This window comes from Molothrus ater, chromosome 1 (genome assembly GCF_012460135.2).
Source record: "Molothrus ater isolate BHLD 08-10-18 breed brown headed cowbird chromosome 1, BPBGC_Mater_1.1, whole genome shotgun sequence".
NCBI classification, from domain to species: Eukaryota; Metazoa; Chordata; class Aves; order Passeriformes; family Icteridae; genus Molothrus; species Molothrus ater.
Window position 1 is genome coordinate 20,528,063 of NC_050478.2, and position 14,611 is coordinate 20,542,673.

A 14,611-nucleotide genomic window follows, 5' to 3' on the forward strand; every position below is an offset into this window, starting at 1 on the left:
GTTAAATTCACACATCAGGTGCCCACCAGTCTGCCCACAACTTCAGGGCAAGAAAACTACTTTATGTCCTCCAGACAAAAAGGAAATAAAGCAAGTACGTACACACACACACACACACACACACACACACACACACACAAACACACATAACCTATGGATTAAAAAGCAAAGCTCAGCTTCACTCACATGTGCAATACATCATGCTGTCTTCTTACAGCATTAAAAAAATTACAGCCAGGGAGTGTGGCTTAAGAACTGTCCATACATTTTACCAGATTCAGAATTTTCATTCTTAGTATATTACCATAGCAACTTTAGTACACCAAAAATATTACTTCCAGAAGATACAAAAAGGCTGTAAACTCTGGCACTTATCCTGAAGGATGTTACAGCAAACACCAAGCTTTTGCCCCAGACAGGAGCTCTCCAAGCTCACATGGTTTTGGCCCAGATCCCAGAAAGCAGGCCCAAAACTGACCTAGTGTTACGGTCTTTGAAGTGAGAGGTTGAAGACTGACTATGATCAAGTGTTTTCCAGTGTTCTCTCCACTGTTTTTGTTTCCTACTTTTTTGCTTGTCATTCCCACAATGCACACATTTCATTACAATTAATATTGGGAATGCTTGTTTGCCACATCAAACATTATTTTCAGTTTCTCCTCACCTTCAAAACTTCTTATACGCAAAAATGATTTGTAGGGACCCTTCTTTAGCTCTTTTGGGGTTGGGCTTTTTGGGAGGGGGAGGGAATCAGGGAAGACATGAGACACTGTATTCCAAGACAAAGTAAAAACAAATAATGAAACAAGAAGAAAATCAATTTGGTTCTAAAAATTTTAGAAGTATCTCACTTAACTATGTTCTGCATTAAAAATTTTGTCTAAATGAGAATCATAAAACTAAAGTGGAGCAAAGATGTATAAGGTTTTCCTTTTTTTTTTATTAATTGTTATTCTGTCCCTTTATGAACTACCACTACATAAAACAAGAGCTTTGAAATAGTTTTAAAACCAATCTCTTGGTCAAACAGGTGGTTGTCATCAATCTACTAGATTTATATAGAAAAAGAAAGAAAAATGTCACTGTTCAGAAAAGCTTCAAGGCTGATATTAATAACAATGAATCATATGACTAACAGAATGAAATTGAAGCCTCTTAAAACTCTTGATCCAATTCTCCCTGAGGTCTGAGTTCCAAGGCATCATTTTTTTTTGGTTTCTGTAAAGTCCTTGTGTTCTATTTTTATTTGCTAGAAAATTATACCTAGGACTGTTTCATGAAGACCACAGTACTATTCCATAGAGTAAAAGTTACCATGCACCATCTGAACAATGGGCTTTTTCAGTGTAATATTTCCCAGGAATTACAGTGTTAGATTAATGTGATGTGCAAAATTTTTATCAACTCAGTCTCCAAAGCAACGAGTCACTCCTAAACGCAGAACAGCAATACAATTAAAAACAGCTTATGTGCTGCTGTTTTCTACACCCCACAGGTATCAGAACATATGATTAGAACAGATGCAAAAGGTTTCCATTGAAATAAGATGTACAGACACAGAAAACTGTATAGCAATGTGTGCTGAATCTGTGCTCAATAGCTAAACAGGTGCTATTAATGCTAAATGACTTCAGAAACATCAGCCAAGAAGAAAGCCTGAGCATCAGACACAGGTATGAGCAAGAGAGACTATTCACAGCAACCAACCACAGGCAGATAAAGGAGAAAGCCAGCTCCTTGATGTTCCCCCTGAACTCAGTGGGACTACAATTCCTTCTTCTGGAGAGTAGTCCAGAGCACAAGACCAATTTAGGCAATACAAATCAACTTCTGGAAGAGCTGGTCTGTCTCCATAACCATCAAGCACACACAAGGACGCTGCTAGCTCAGATGAGCTCAAAAAGTACTTTCCTCCCTGCTAAATGCCAACAGCATCCACTGGAGGCAAGCAAAATGAGCTAAGCAACACAGACTGTGTACCAGGTTCTCCATTTCTCCTAAGAAAATCAGGATAAAAGCAAGGAAAAAAAAAGATTCTAAAATAGAATAGTTCAAATTGTACCCTATCTTCTCATGAAAAAACAGACAAGTTTGCATAAGTGGATAGTAATTAATAGACACTCTCCTAAATGGCAATGATATACCATATAAGGAACAAACAACATTTAGCCAAATGCCTCAGTCACCCTCATTTTGGTGCCTAGAGACCTAACAAACAACAGACTGCTAGCAATCTGATAAATTGGTTCTATTCTGAAATCCCTAGAATATCCTATAATGCAAATGGGCCCTGTAAATTGTTTGTAGCCACAGTGGGAAAATTTCCCATTGTTTACCCTGGTATTCTGGGTATTCTGCTTACAAAGGCTGGGAATTCTCTGTGCTGACACATTACCTTCATTTCCATTTCTGTCTGCTTCCTGACCTATCTCATACTTAACACCTGCTGACATCACGATTTCCAATACATTTTTCATTAAAACATTCTTTTGCAACAGGATTTGAAGTCTCCTGTTAGCAGCTGGGGACACCCATGCCAACAAGACACATGTCAGTGTGGGAGAAATGTCCAGCAGTCACACGGAGAAAATGGTCCAGCCACTGCCCAAACTCAGAAACTTCTGGAACACACAGCAGGTTGGGCCTCCTTGCAAACTGCTTCCCTTCCAGGGAAACTGCAGGGTGAGGAAAAAGGCAATGGTGTTTACGTGCATCTCTGCTTGCCATGCTGCACACAGGGTGTGCTCCCAACCCAGGGGCTTCCCACAGCGTGGGCAAAACCAGAGGGACTATGGCATCCACATCTGATGGCTTTGGGCATGATTCAACCACGCTCTTCAGCCAGGGGCTGTCCTGTGTACAGGACAAAAACCCCCAGGACCATTCCTACAGTCGTCTGGAGCAGCATGCAGCACTTGACCCAAAGCAGCACTCAAGCAACACCACCTGGCGCTGGAGAGGACACTGCTGGGACAGAGCACCCAAACCCCCTCCCCACCAGCTGAGCAGCCTGTGCAGCCCCACTGGCCCAGCAAAGCAGCACAAGCACAGTCTGGGAGCTGCAGCATTGGAAAATGGCTCTCCAGCAGCTCACCCTCTTGTTGCAGGGTGCCTCCTTGGCCCCATGGCTGACAATATCCCTGCCAAACAAGCGCAAAACAATGAAAAGCACTTTCCCAAGTTGGCAGAGATGGGGTTTATACACATTTCAGATTTTCAGAGTGTTCTGTTTCAGGGATAACTTGTGTAATAAAACTGATGATGCATTTTCAGGCAGATCCTGTCTTCCTGGAAATACAAGGGAAACTATTTCCAACTCTTGAATGACCACTAAAATACCGTTTTCACAGAAAAATTTAGTTATGCATACACAGTTAAACAGACTTGAAAGGGAAGTCCATTGGTACAAATAAGAACAAGTTAAGGTCCTGTTCCACAGATGGCAGTACCACATTGGTAAGACCTTGCAAAAACCCTTATAAAGAGCTAGCAGAGCAAAATCCCTGAGTGGTACTCAGAGCAAGCAGAGGTAAATGTTTGCCAGATTAACTGTTAGGTGCATCTGCTTGACTTCAAGCATGTGCTCTGAAAAAACATGAATAATGTTTTTATAAATACAGTGAACTTTCCTAATGTGGAAAATAAAATCTTATGTATGCTGACAAGTCTGTCTAGAAATTTTCTGTTTAAATTTTTACAACCTATAGGTAGGATTTCCCATAAGTCCATCTACCAAATATTCAAGCAGTAAGAGGACATAATTTGATGTCTAAATCAAGGACTCTTCTTTTTGGACGCGCAAATTGATCCAGTATTTTAAGACGACTACAGATTTTCCAATGGAGGAAAATTAAAACTGTCATGGAAACAGCAGAGATAACAATTTAATCTGGCCAAGGTCTGTCTTTACTTGCAAACAGCCTGCAGAACCAACAGCACTGGCAAGTCTAAACAGGTTAGTACTTTACAGCACAAAAATTAGAAAAACAAAAGATCAATGCCACCCTCTGACCAACATGCTGCAGTCTTTAGTCAGAAGCACAGTACAAGGAGATTAATTTCAGAGCAACCCCAAGGGAACCATCAGCAAAGACTCCCTTCAGAACTGGGGCTGGGGCTTTTGTTTTACAGCGTTGATAAAAGGACAAATGATGCACACATCTCCCAAAATCCTAACATCATATGCTTGCTCCCAAGGATGAACTTTCTCTCTTTTATTTAATGAAGCAAACAGTGGAAAAGTGGTTTTCATTATTATTTCATCTCTTCATTTCCCCTGGCTATTAGTAACTCCACGCTAAAAGCAAGCAACCCACAAGTTGCTTTGCCACATCAACAATCAAACAACCATAGCTACAAGCAGGAGACGTAGTATCAAAAATACACATTTTCCAGTGGTTTTGGGCTCCATTTTCCCTTCCAAAAATTTAAGAACTAATAGGATATTCTCCAAATTATATACACTTGATGCATGCTGGAAATACCCTAGGTTTAGCTGACCCTGCTTTAAGAGAAAATAGAGGGTGTAGGTTAACAAGGAGAGCGTGACATCACATGTCACAGGATTTTCTGAGTGTAAGGACTGAGCTCTGGGCTGGTGTAATGAACTGTACCACAGTAGAGAGCAGATTAAATCCCAAATGCTGTGCCAAACAGGATTATATCACATTGACTTTTAGGCATATTACAGGACCAAATTAAGTAAATTGTGAGTTGAACTCTGAGTAGCAAAAATTTGCAAGAAAGATAAAATGAGATACTCCTATGTGCTTCAAACAGCCAGGAATCTTTCTAAAATAAATAAATATCAAATGGAGGCTGAGAACTGTGCAAAAAATTCAAGTATAGTTCTAAGTAGCTCTTGTTTATGAGCAGTTAATCAGTAAGACTAGGAAAAAAATCTTAAACCTTCCAGAGTTAAGTTATTTCCATAAAAAAAAAACCACATGGCACACTGCCAATTCTTCCAGACTATCTCCAATGAATCACTGCTTCTTGGGCCTCAAAATGATGCTGTCTCTCTTTCACTTGGCTCTGTCATCTCATTCCAAGGCTTCATCTTGACACCGTAATTTATCATCACACTTATTTATTGTATAAAGTGTTGATTAATTTTCTAAATTCAGATTTCAAAGTATAGTAACAACATAATTGTTTAAATCTATTGATGTGCTTTCATTTCTTTGCAATGTCTGTAATAGCATTTTAATACTGTTCACTTTTCTCAGATAATAACAGGAACATGAAGATTTTACACAATTTAACCTTTTAATATCTTCAAACTGTTTATGGAGTTTGAGCAAACATCACTTCCCCTAAGGATGGGAAATTTTACTTTAACATATTATTTCAGCATTTTATTTAACAACACAAGCAGTTTAGGAAAGCATCCTTTTCCCATTTCAGTTTAACTGGCAGATGATGGATAAATTGTAGCTAATCTTGGAGAGAGGTGTTTAAAACCAACCAACTCCTGATTAAACTCTATTACTAACACTGGCCATTTTCTCAGCAATTATTTCAAGGACAAGGCTGAAATAGTCTTTAATCTTTCCTTATTATAAACAAACATTTCCTTGACACATTACTGTTTTCAAAAGGATTCCTAAAAATAAATAAGGTCAAAGAAGTTGGACAAAGTGATTGATTTTTCAGAGAACTGCACATGCAATAACACATTTTTAGAAAAGTAGCAAGGGGAGATTACTGAACATATGCTGTACTTTCCTCCATTTGTAGGAAAAATAAACCCAACTAGCTGTGCTTCATGTTTCTACAGGAGCAATGATGCCTGCCTTCAGCTCAGTCCATGAAAAAGCAGGATCTGATAAGGACACTTTTCAGAGCCATCTGATCAACCATGGCTTAAAGCTATATTTCTAACATAAAAGACATAGCAATTAAAGGTAATTTGGCATAAAAGAGAAGGTTATATTTCATCCTGCAATGACTCCCCAGGTTCAATCTGCAAAGCAACTGAAAACTTGGAAACACCAGTGGGGACAATAGGAGGAAGAATATCAAAAGCATGTATAATTATATTTCTCCTTTTTCACTTCATCTTTCTTATGCCTTTTTCACTTCATCCATCCTTCCCTCTTTCAACTCCCTGCCTGATTGCAGGAATTACTTCTCTGTCCTATCCAAGACCTGATTATCCTATTAGTAAACCATCTGATTAAAACCATTTAACACACAGTGCAATACAGGTTTATATGGTGCTTAGAATTAATACTGCACAAGTTTATCTGGTGCTTAGAATTAATAGTAACTCTTGAATTGATAATCTCAAGAGTATTAATAATTACTTATTTCCTTTGGCACAGGAAAATGAACTCATATATTCTACAATATCAGATTTTAAAGAAGTGTTTTTATATACATAGATTTGCTTAAGGTCCTACTGTTTTTCAGGCCAGTCATGTTTGGGAACTAAAATATTATGTGACCATCAGTGGAAACAACACTCACTAAGTTGTGCTTACATGGATGTCACTCTACAAATTGATAACAAAAAAAAATATTTAAATTCCTGAGAATTACAATCAATTTAAAAAGTACTGGCACATAAATCTTTTCAATGAACCTAGTATTCCAGCAAAGTCTGAGTGAGATCACAAAAAAAAGCAACATTCAAGTATACAGGAACATATAATCAGCACTGGAAATACTGTCTAAACACATGGCCCAAGAGGAGACAGCTCTCTGCTGCAACTGTCCATAAAACTGGCAATTTTGTGACTAACTAAACAGAAATGGCATGTACATTTTGCAGTGTATCTATTAGTGAGGGATGAAACTAAGCACTCCTGAGTTGAAGCAGGAATGTACTGGTGGAGTATTGTGAAAAACAAAAGATTCACTAAATCCCCCTGGCTAATTGCAAGGGATCTTTCTTTACTCCCTGAGCCCTGCCAGGAACTGAGAGCAGCTCATCTTCACAACGGAGAGAAACTGAAGCAGCTTGCTGCACATTGGCCAAACAGCAGTTATTTTCCTATGAATCTGCCTGCATTTTGGAGCAGAATATGACATTTGCTTTACAGAGGATCAAACTGTTCCCTTGTGTTAGGTGTTTTGTTCTCAATCAAAACCACACAGCATAAATGCAAACCCTAAAAATCAATGCAATATTGAAAATTAAAGAAAACACTTCAGGAACTAAACAATTGTTGATGATGCACTTAAATGTAATTATAAACTGAATTTTGCAAGTGAATTAAAACATGTTATTTCTAAAAAGAACCCCCATATCTTAGGGCTTTGTTAAAAAATTTTCCTACTAGATAGGCCCATAAGTAAAAGTTGTAAAAATACTGCATTTATCTTCATAAAACATTTTTACAGTCTCTGCATTCACTATAATTAAATATATGCATCAGAAACCTTCTTCCATTGCAGATATTTTGTATGTCTGTACTTACTATAAGACTCTATGATAGCATATAATAAACCTTGCATCTCACCACAAATTTATAGACAATGCTGCACACAAGAACTAGAAACCACACTGAATTTTCTGGGAGAAGCAGGGGACAAAATAAACCAAAACACTTGATTCTCATTCAATCCTATTCGTAATTTTGATCTTAACTGTTTACAACTGCATAGTTTTTCCATGGAAAAAGGAAAAAATGCTATACCCCACACAAGGAAGCAGCAAATACAGGCAAGGAGGTTCCGAGCACAGCTCTAAGGCTTTTCAGAGGTTCAGCTCTTGCAAAGCCCACTCTGATTAGAACAAAGCTGAAATACGGACACAGTCAGAGAGCAATCAGCAGCTATAAAGGTATTTGGTCAAAGACAAAGGCTTAAGCCTAACCCAGCCTAGGCTTTCTGCTCATTCTATATGCCATCCACCATGATAGAAGAGTCCCCAAAAATCCTTCACCAGTTTCACTAAATGCTTAAAAACCCCTCACACCTCTGCCTGCCCAAACAATGAAGCCCCTGCCTCCTCCTCCTCCTCGCCCTCCTTGCATGGAGGCAGCTCTGTCACCTGCAGAACCCCCCTGGCTCAGCCATGCCCGAGTCCTGTCACACCTTTTGAAGGCCCTGCTACAAAATGATGGATCTGATGCTGCCAAGCGTGGCTGAGTGATGGCTGTGGCAGACACTGAGCAACTGGAGAGCCCCATTCCTCCTCTCCCTGGCAGAACCAGAGAAGCACATGGCCAGCAGCAGTGGGAATTCCAAAGGAGGTTCAACAGCTGCCCCCTCCCCTCCAGGGATGTCACCTACCTCCCTTCAGAGCTTGCATCTCCCTAATTCTCTCACAGCAGGCCACGTCTGACCTCTCAGACACCTCTCACCACCCACCCATCATCTCAGCAAGCTCCAAAGCAATGCTGGCAATCATCTCAGCAGACATCAGGTATGAGCCCCACCTTCAAAATTTCCACTGCTCCTTGGAAAAGGATGTGTTGACTTCAGCTGCATGCAACGTAACATCAAACACGTACACTCATTCGAGGCTATAAAGAGAGCTCCTACCCTTCTGTTTTTATAAAGAATTACATTTAGTTGCTCCCTCCCCATAATTTTCTCTTACCCTGCTACAAAAAGCATAAACGGACATGTCAGAAGAGCATTAAGATGTTTTGCCCACTTGTTTTGGTTAGAGGGTGTGTGGGGCTTTTTTTAAACACATGGCAACATTTTGACTTCTATTCTTAGAAACCATTTGAGGCAAAAAAGGGCCCATGAAAGAATTGAAGTCCACAAATGAACTTCCTTTCTGACAGCTTTTTCTCAGCCATCTCCCCTCCAGTCATGCCTGCCAAAATCCCATGCTTTATAGGGGCATCTGTTCTATTCTCTCCAGGCCAAAAAAGGAGACTTCTCAAACTCTTACTACAGCTGAGGAAATCTATAGCTCAATGAGCCTAATGTGATTTTTCCCCCATGTCTGCAGCTCCGCAAGTGCCATCAGAAGGGAAAGTCCTTTTCTCCCACCTCCCTTCCTCCAGCCCCATGCTCGTAAGCCAGCCTCTTCTAAAAGCTGTCCTTCCTCCTCCCACTCCCCATCCAACTGCTTTTTACCATGACTGAGGAACTGAGAACAATTTACTTATTCACTTATGAGCCATAAATGAAACTCCTCATCAACAGCTGAACTGACATATTCTTATGAATACCTGCACTGCTCTAAGTTCCTCACCCTGCTGTGAACTTGGTATACTTCACACAACAAGAAGCACATAAAAAACAGCTGCTTTCCCCATGCCAGTACTACTCCTGGAGTAGCATCACAACACAGGCAGTCTCAGTGGATTTGACTAAGAGCTGATTCACTTTGCTCAGTACAAGCAGTAGGTCACCCTGAAACTACAGTGCCTGCCCAGGATTTGAAGTCACACAGGATTTGAAGTGGCCTGCAGAGGGAAATTTGGTAGCTCCCACTGTCACCAGAAGAACAGAGCAGTACACACATCATACTCCCTATGCCAACCTCACTGTGAGTTGGATTTATCCAAGCGCAATGCATTTCTTTTAATAACTTACAATTTATGGTGAAAAACATAGGGCACCACAATAATAACAGTTTTAATGTGTTTGAAAGAAGCAGATTTTCTAGAATTTATCACTTATGTAAGGCTTCAATGCAACCACATTAGCAAGCACAGGCCACAAGCATCACTGATGTGGCTTTCAGTGAAATCTGCATAAAGAGATCAGAAAAAATCTAACAAAACAACTCCAGACATTTGCACCAGAAATAGGAGATGAGAAAATTGAGCAGAGCAGCAGGTACATATTTTTATGTATTATAATCAGTATTTGCACAATACCTCTAAAAGTGCCTCACATACCTCATGTTTTTATGGGTAAAAGCCAATGGCAAGTCTAAAAAGCTCCTTTTTCTCTCTACAAGCAAAACATGTCTTATAATCTGAAGCCCACAAAGGATGAAAGAATATATTAATAGGTAAATGAGCCCTATTTGTAATTATTTATTTAGATCTTCTGGCTAGCCACAATCTTGTTCACATATAGTCTTCAAGAAGGAGGAATAGTCCTAGCAGGTTATATACAGGCAGGTTTTCAGCCTAAGATTGTTAGTACTGGGCATGAAGACCAAAGCTAATATCTGTGCCCACTCTACACCAGTTCTTTGTGGTTCAGCCTGTAAATGCCTAGCCTCACTGGCAGGCTGCATATATGAGCTGAATACATAAGCTCTTCCCCTCATGAAAGGGGAAAAAAATTAAAAATCAAAGCTAAGCTCTACATCTGGAAGAAAAAAAGCAATTAAAACAAGAGGAAAACAGTTCTGACACGGCCTAGTCCTCTGGTGAAATCAAGATTAAGAGGCATGTTTATGAGCAAAACTAAGTCAATATTTTCAAATTGGTTTTTAGAGCAAATCTTAGTTTTACCATTCATAAAATTCAATAGGTAATTACACAGCTAGGCAAAAGTCCTTAGAGGAAAGCAGAAGAATAATGAATTCCCTACATAATTATTTATAGCTGTGTTTTTGAGTGAACACAGTACAACAGGCATCAAGCCAATACTTAAAGGAAAAAAAACCAGATTTGTAAAACCTTAAATATTTCTGTAAGCCAGTCCATAGACAACAGCCTATTTCACAATCTAATCTGCCTTTGCAATACATAAAAATCCCAACAACTTAGCCTGCCTCTCTGATTAATCATTACGATTTAAAATAAAACCTTGACAAAGACAGGTCCAGAAGCACAACCACAAAATAGGTAATGCTATCAGAACATGCAATTTGCTTAAAAAAATGTTCCTGGGAAGTGCCATAGTGTTGTGTGCAAAACATGTTGTCTGATCTGTATTTTGAAGAAACCCTTGGGAACAAAATCATTACCAAGCATCAGTCAAAATGGCAACAACTACAGCTCAAATCCAATTCAGTCTTTCATAACTAACCCTAAGAACAAGCTGCTTATCACTCCAAAGCTCAAAAAAGATGATGAAAACTATATAACACAATGTCCTTTGGTTCCCTAAAGACATTATTACATTCAGTTAGGAGCTGATTGCTGTGCAATGATGCTTCTGCTTTCCAAATACACAGCTTAATTGCCAATACAACTTCACAAGAAAACAGAGAGGAAAAAATTTCCCTCTCCTGCTATTGAAAAGACAAGCAGTAGTTGCTAGCAAATAAAAAGAAGGCCAAATTGTTGTTATTTTTTTAAGCTCGAATATCATCAATAACATGCTGGAGACAAAACTAAACAAACATTTTTTTTTGCAACAAACAAATAGAACATGATCCAAACACTCTCCTAAAATCTCATACATAGTGTCACAAGTAAAAATTTTAATAAAAATCTATATCAATACATAAAATTCACAGCCCAAAGGAGCTCTAACTGGACTGAAAATAATGGGGGTTTAATTTCTATATTACATACAGATGCTCTTGCTCCAGTTTAAGTCTTCTTTTATACACATCAGAAACAATACTGGATAGATTGCTCTGCTCTATTTCAGCACTCCAAAAACAGATTTAAATGGAAAAGATCACTGCACACAGGGCTGTGCAGACCACATTTCATTCTTCTTATACAACAGCAGGAGTTTTCAAGCAATTTGAATGTTACTTAGTCATTTGAAGGAGAGAGCACAAAGTTGGCATAATTTTTATTACTGTAGCACGTGGCATGTATAGCAGAAAAGTTGCTGGGTATATATACTGGAGCAAGAGGGGCATATGTCCTTAAGGAAATACCAAAACCCAGACAATAAAGTTTATCAATGTTAGCAATAAACATGAAGCCCCTCCCTCTGCAGCAGCTTTAACTTAAATGCCCAGAAGCTCTGTGGATTCAAAAGACTGAATCCTATATCCTTGCTCTTGCCAAATACCTCAATTGCCTTCCATGTGCATAACATTTCCTCAGGACCAGATGTAGTTGTCTTCTTTTATCCAGCCACAATTTATTTCTGTGTTAGGAACTGCCACTTTCCATCGATGCTGCTGACAAGAACCTGCACACCTCTCACAGCTCCCCCAGCTCAGGGATAGGCCAGCTAAATACCACACAAAAGCACCTTCCAAACATTTTTTCTTCTTTATGAGGAATGCAGACAGATCCTGGTGAAAAATGTTCAGGACAACCCCAGGATTCCTTCTTCAGTGCAGAGGGAAGTACTTGCAGAGATGCACATAAAAGTTGCAGGAGAAGTTAAGAAATAAATGGGAAAGGAAACAGGAATCGAGGGAGGGAAAGGAGGTTGGAGAAACAAAAGGCAGCTATAGGCATCATAAGCATTGCTGAAACAAATAGGTTGTGTGTATCCTATGTCTAGATCAAAACCCCCATTAAACAACATTTTTGAGCAAGAACTTATTTCTTGGTTTTAATACAGCACTAAAGTAAAATAACAGGAAACTAATGGTACATCATTGACTCCATAGGGTTTAAATTCATTTGTCTGCCCTGCTTTTCTGCAGTTTTCATCCATCTTGGAAAAACACAAAATTAATGGATTTATATCTTTTCCTGCAAATAAATGGCTATTGCAAAACAACTATGTTCATTTATACCATGTAAAATAACCTGCAAGATAGCTGGAGGGGTAAACAATATGTATAGCAAGAGAGTTTCTGGGAAGGGCACAGCAGCTGAGCCATCAGAAAACTCTGCCCCCCTTGTGTTTTATATCTGGAACATTGGGCACCCAGGTCATGTTGGTGGCAACTCTTCCTTAGTGCAAGAGAAGCCAACCTGTCCCAGGAGAAGAATCAGAGCAGGAAAGCCTGCTGAAGATGGAATCCAAGCTCTGACATAAATGTCTCAGCAGCAGCTGTGAAGAGGCATTTATTTCTCTCATACATCTGCTAAAACTTGAATGCCTCCGCCTGTACATTACTTGGTAGGAATGTTTTGTGGGGATTTTTTTTAAACTTACTCTGGACAATTTCACGTAACATTTATTCATTATTTATTTATTAATTTATTATTTTTTGATTATTTATCCATTAACATCCCTTCATTATCTTCAGTGACAATACCATTTCAAAGCTGAGTTTTGCTTCAGCAATCTATGAAATCTCTGATTTTTCACAGAAGCCTATTCATCTTTCAATCATTTATATTACATCACTCAAGTAATTACTAAATTTTATTTCAGGGAAATACATAAATCTCTTCTATAAAAATTACACTTAATGTCACACTCCCTTTAAAGCCCTCAGAAAGATACAGACACACTTAGTCTACAGGTCACCAAACCTTCTTCCTATAGTAGCTCTGGAGAGCTGATAAACCATGCCTCACACTCTGTGGAGACAATCAGATGTCCAATGACTACAGGAGCCCACCTCAACATCACTACTTGGTTTGATGATCCCCCTCCTTGTGGATCCTCTCTGCCCTGCTCCTCACCATGACCGGAGGAGCAAGAGGAGATACTTGAGACCAACTTCAGATTTCATTTAGGTAAACAAGAAAGGCAAAGAAGCATGTGCAGCTGGTGTAAAATAAACACTCATACTCTGCTAAAAATGTTCCAGGCTGAATTGAACATCCACAAGGAGCTAAGGAAAACAGCAACACAGAATTCCTTACAAAGATTCCTTGGAACTGGGAGATCCTGTTGCTACTCTCAAACACTACTTAGACTCATGGTATTTTAAGACAGGACAAAATGTCCCGAACAAGTGATTTACATGATCCAGGGTTTCCACCTTGATATAGTACACTGCCACTGAAAACTCCCATGATCAATTCATATTTCATGTCTAGGTCCAACAGACAGTGAAATGTAATAAGGGCCTGACTTTATCAAATCCACAGCCTACTACAAACCCTACCAATACAATCACAGCAGGACAAAGTCAAAGAATTTTGTAAACAGGAGATGTGTACTGATACAACCAAAGCAACATCAATGAAGTCATTAAATAATTTGGGATGAAGGGACATGAATAACAAGCCAGTAGAGAAGGAGGTGTGATGCCTGCTTATGCTAAAAAAAATAAAACAAAACTCTGCTATGAAAGTTCCCAAATTCCAGAACCTCTCTGAAAGAGATGGCAAAGTGTGCACTGAAGATGCCATGGTGTGAATCAGCTGGGCATGAAGAACTGTTTCAGCCTGCACAGGCTCAGCCACTGTGGTGCTCTGGGTACATTTCTGCTCTCCAAGCTGGCAACCACACGTCCATTGACACACACCCTCCTTCCTCTAGGGCACAGTCTCAGTAGCACCAGAGCCACCCTGGGCTCTGGATACACTTCCAGTCACCCTCTGTTGGCCAGAATGAGCTGTCCTGCAAGCACCTACCCTGGTCTGGGATCCCCACGGGTTCCACCAGGATCTCTCCCTTTGAAGCAGACACACAGACACTGGGACAGGGAAGCCCACACCACTGCCCCATCTTCTACTGGCTCCTTCCAGTATCAGTACAATGGGGACAAATGCTGCCAAGGATTTCCCCTCCAACCCATGCCTTAAAATAACACTGGGATGTGGGAGGAAAGCATCTAGGTTAACACTGCCTCATGCAGCATTATTTTAAGCAGGAAAACCCTGAAGATTGGTAGGGTTTTGATTCTTTCTTCCAAATGTTGCCACTTTAGGCACTTCCATCAGACTCTGCCTCTTCCTCCAGTTCTAATCACCTGACA

General features: G+C 39.7%; 1 protein-coding gene across 5 annotated transcripts in view; it reads right to left on the reverse strand.

Annotated features, from left to right (window-relative positions):
- CACNB2 (calcium voltage-gated channel auxiliary subunit beta 2) overlaps positions 1 to 14,611 on the reverse strand; it is a 246,214-nt gene that overhangs the window by 220,473 nt on the left and 11,130 nt on the right. The window lies entirely within an intron of this gene.